This window comes from Schistocerca cancellata, chromosome 4 (genome assembly GCF_023864275.1).
Source record: "Schistocerca cancellata isolate TAMUIC-IGC-003103 chromosome 4, iqSchCanc2.1, whole genome shotgun sequence".
In the NCBI taxonomy this organism is placed as follows: domain Eukaryota; kingdom Metazoa; phylum Arthropoda; class Insecta; order Orthoptera; family Acrididae; genus Schistocerca; species Schistocerca cancellata.
The window spans coordinates 98,831,031-98,836,101 of record NC_064629.1 but is presented as its reverse complement, the minus strand read 5'-3'; the positions used below and the strand labels follow the sequence as shown (position 1 = coordinate 98,836,101).

At 43.6% G+C, this 5,071-nt stretch overlaps 1 pseudogene; it reads left to right on the top strand.

Annotated features, from left to right (window-relative positions):
* Positions 1-2,730: 2,730 nt before the first annotated feature.
* LOC126186128 (5S ribosomal RNA) lies at positions 2,731-2,848 on the top strand (annotated as a pseudogene).
* The last annotated feature ends 2,223 nt before the right edge of the window (positions 2,849-5,071 follow it).

Sequence of the window (5,071 nt, the reverse complement as noted above, 5' to 3'; positions counted from 1 at the left end):
CCTAGAACTTGGAACTACTGAAGCCTAACTAATCTAAGGACATCACACACATTCATGTCCGAGGCAGGTTTCGAACCTGCGACCGTAGCGGTCGCGCGGTTCCAGACTGAAGCGCCTAGAACCGCACGGCAATCTGAGTAGTCATTTTAGATTGTTTGCATATGCTGCTGTCGTTTATCGTACAGCATCGTCACCAGAAGATGAAAACGAATTGCAGATTTATCTAGACTGGCTACTTGCATGGAGCGGAATGTGTTAATTGATGATAGAAAGTATTATGCCCTCCACATGAGTACTAAAAAAAGTTCTGATAATTGCGGTTACACGATGAATTGCTCGGACTTGAAGGCTGTCGATTCACTGCGGCGACTACATCCGTCATGAAATACCTGAAACGTATCCATATTTGCGAATACGAATAACCATTTGCCGTATAAGGGAGTGACGGTAATGAAAATTTGTGCTTGCATGTCCGAAGAATACTGCATAGCTCTTATTAACAACAAAGGCACTGCAGTATCGTATTTACCCGTCGATATCAGGCAGTAATTCTCTGTACGGGAATTACATAATGTGTGTCGAGTACAGGTTGTGACGCAGGATCCACGGCAAAAGGAAGTGTAAGTCTGGCCGTGGCTGTTGCACGCTTAGAGGAAACATTTTTATATGCAAACAGCCGGCACGGTAGCTCAGCGTGTTCGGTCAGAGCGTTGGTTACTCTCTGTAACAAAACAAGTGAGTATGAAGAAGCTAAGCGGATGTCATCGGGCGTCTGCCCCGAACAAATTCAAAGCACTATAAAGATCAAAATGAGATAAAAAAAGGTAAAAACGGTTACGGGGACCGTAAAGCGGGAAATCAAGGTTCAATTCCCGACAGCAGTAGTTGCCGCAGTGCCTGCTCCTTCGGATGCATGCATGTTGAAAGGTCTCTGTTAGATTCCTTTCATGTTAATTTCTTAAATCTGTTGTCATTTACGGCATAAATTCCTCTTCTAAATTTACTGTTGTGTTTCTGACTATCTGGGAGGAGACTGAGCAGTGAAACGTGTTACTTTTACACATAAACAAGAACGCTCTGTCACACTACTACACTTTAAAACACAGTTTATATGTAATTCATGTCACACAGTCTCATACGGAACCTACATCAGCTTTGTTTTATATACTGTATATGATAAGATACTGTCATCTTCCTTCCCTTCTGTGTGAGAGGATGAATGAGCAAATGTATTTCTAGTTGCATGCTTGATGGTAGCAGACAAGCCTGTCTGCTAGAGAACAGTAGGACCAACGTCGGAACAGGTAGCTACGCTTTTCTAAAGGCAGAGAGGTTTCTATTCTTAGTATGGTCCTGTCCGTCCCTTGTCATGTTGGTATAGGGAGCTGCCTCTCTGGTCACTTCCGTTTGTATCTGTGAGGCACCCTCAGGAGGGGACCACGGCAGTCTGTCCGCGGCGAGCGTCTGAAGTGGTAAGATCTCCGGCTATGCGCGTGTCTGCTAAGTCCGTAGGCCAATGGATTTCTTAAGTTCAGCCTAACAGAAAATTTAATCACCTTTATTTCAGGTTTATCTCTAAAATATCTAATGTTATCTTAAATTGCAATGCAGTGTAATTCGAGTGTGAAGTTCAGAATATCTTCCGGTAGTTGCTTTGTCACTACTTTGTGAGTAAAGTGGAACCACGTGTTGATCAGTAACTAACTAAGATCATCAGTCTTAAATGCGAATGTGCGTGAGATTATAACGTCTCGTCTTGACAATATTTTTCAATATAGCAACTTTTCTTTATGTTCAACCCACGTGGGGTGTACTTTGTGAGACCAGTATCACGTGCTTATACAATTGTTTGACCCATCAGGTTAATAGTAAGACGATAGTAACCAGTTCGAGGTTTTTCTTTTGTAAATTGCGTTTCAATGTAATTTATTTTAATTATCAAAATTATTGTGGAGTTACACTCTTTGTGTAAACCAAGTTGACCATGTGAAGCATGTGGTGTAAGCATCAAAGTAGCCCTCAGCTATTCTTTTTGGGAAGATTTCACAGAGAGTTAGTATGAATTTATTATACCAGTGTGTGGTAATTTCATGACGGACAGGATTGCGCTACGAACGTAACTTCTTTGGTTGAAAATTGAATCGGTTGGTTATAATTAATTTCCTCTTGCATGTGTTTCAACGTTCTTCGTGTGTTATTTTATGAATGTAGTGTTGTATGTAGTCTCCCAATCTTGGCTCCCTATTTGATGTGTTCTGTAAGATTACAAACTCACATTTACACAATCCTAAATACGGCACCAGTTTAGTTATGAATCAAGTTTGATATGCTGAAATTTTAACAGAACAATGATCAATGTTAAAATAAATGTCCAAATATTAACTTATTTATTTCTTTTTATTTAAATTGTCTTTTTATATATATATCACCGGTTATCGTAAGATGAGTACTAAAAGATTATAATTAATGTTAGTGTGGTTGGGAATTTGGTAAGCTAGACTGGATACCTGGTGAAACAGTTGCGCAGTAATGCAAGGTTAACTTCCTCAGATAGCTCACAGCTTTTAACCCACTTTTATGGTCTTCAATATCAGCACCGCTTTCAGAACAAATGAATGCAACAACATTACAATGTCCGAAGGAAGAAAAGTTGCGTCCTTCTACTTAACAACACAGGGTCTGCAATATCGTATGTATGTGTTAATTTTCCTCACATGCTATTTGATTGTCGGCAACGGCCTTGCCGCTGTGGATACACCGGTTTCCGTCAGATCACCGTAGTTAAGCGCTGTCGGGCCTGGCCGGCACTTGGATGGGTGACCATCCGGACCGCCATGCGCTGTTGCCATTTTTCGGGGTTCACTCAGTCTCGTGATGCCAATTGAGGAGCTACTTGACCGAATAGTAGCGACTCCGGTCAATGAAAACCATCGAAACGACCGGGAGAGCGGTGTGCTGACCACATGCCCCTCCTATCCGCATCCTTAGCGCAGGATGACACGGCGGTCAGATGGTCCCGATGGACCACTTGTGACCTGAAGGCGGAGTGCTAGTTGATTGTGAAATGGTAGCGAAATGTTCTGAAACTGATTCTACACCTTCCTGTCAATTATTCAAGTGTGAATTGTGGAATAACAATGTAGATGTAGATGGATACCATTATTCCATCTCAGAAACGGAGAATGTGCAGAAGTGTCATCCAACGAAGTTCGCGTGTTTTCTTCCTTTGACGACGAAGTGTACTTGTTTCTAAAACAAAATACAGCGTCGTCATTGAGTATTCTAGGTGCAAACACCGAAAACACCGTCCGGGAGTAATATGGACTAATATTCCGTAATGCGACTTCCTAGTAGCTGTCCCCTTCTAGTCGTATACAGCTCCCCTAGTGAAAAGTGTTAGGGACGACTCCGCGTCTCGACCACTAACACACTGGTTTCTCTTTTCACTCCTACGTCTACAAACACTGCAGTCACGAAATCGCCATTCGCACCACGCAACAGTACTGGACCCGAGGGCTCGTCTTTCCATTGTCCGGTAAGTTTCAGTGGCCGGATGTGTTGCGTATTCTAGAAACGCACGCTGAGAACGCCATTGGGGAGCAACAAATATCCATTAATGCGGCCGCCGATTGTGTGCGGCGTTATCAGAATTAGTGAGTGCTGGCGACGGCACGGCTTGCGTGCGCGCCGACTAGGAGGCATCGCGCACGCCATCTGCAGGCCTCGCGGGGGCACTACGCCGGCCGCGCCAGCCTCTTCTGATAACGCGCCGTTCCACGCACACACACTTCCATTTACGTGGCCAATCTGACATGATACACATCCAAACATGAGAACTCCTGCTGCTCTGAGCCATGTGAAGGGAATTCTTGCATTAGCGAAATAGTGCCACGTGCTTCTATTTCTCGATTTGCATAAAATTTCTGACATACACGCTGCCTGAGATGGAAAGTGTTACACCATGAACCACCAGTTCGATTATCCTGAGCGTTAAGGGGGGGAGGGGACTTCCATCACACATCGCTTAGTAATTAACTAAACGTTCATTCCATTCAGAACAGATATCCGTCATCAACATCAGGATGAGGTGTGACACCCAAGGGCACGAATAAGCTTTTGTATTCGTCGTGGTATGGACGCAAACAGTTTCCGAATGTCATCTCGAGGGACTTCTCGTCACACCTGAAACACATGCGTCAGTTCGTGAGATATACTGGCTGATGGCTGATATGAAAGCATTCGTGATCCCAACGGATCCCAGATACGCACTATTGGCATCGGTATCCGCAGAAATTTGTCCAAGAGGGAACAACATTCCAAAAATGCTGTTTTTCGTATAGCTAATCAGATGATTTTGATATCATGTGATTCCACAAGAAATAAATGTGACATGGAGTACAAAGAGCTTACTGTGTCTCAAACGTTTGATAGTTAGCCTATCTAATCAATATTTTTTTAAGGTAGATTAATATTATATCTTAAAGGTAAGCATATTTTATTAGTATATACAAAACACTTATTTTTTATGATTAATATGGGCCTGTTGAACCAACTGTTAACAGCCTAGCACTGAACCAAATGGTTTGGCAAGTTATTGTTTAGCCATGGCAAGTTCATAACTCTGCGGCCTGATGTCGTGCTGGGTCGAACCGCTTATAGTTCAAGAACCATATAGTTTAACATGGTCCAAACACCTTGGGGTTGGGGTTGGATTGTTTGGGGGAGGAGACCAGACAGCGAGGTCATCGGTCTCATCGGATTAGGGAAGAATGGGGAAGGAAGTCGGCCGTGCCCTTTCAGAGGAATCATCCCGGCATTTGCCTGGAGTGATTTAGGGAAATCACGGAAAACCTAAATGAGGATGGCCGGACGCGGGATTGAACCGTCGTCCTCCCGAATGCGAGTCCAGTGTCTAACCACTGCGCCACCTCGCTCGTTCCAAACACCTTACTGACCTTCACATTTCACCACTTGTCCTCGATTTCACCTCAGAAATGGGCATTTCTTCTGCATTTGTACCTACAGATGAAGATCAGGTGAACACACCTGCAGTACAGTATGACTGTGTTCC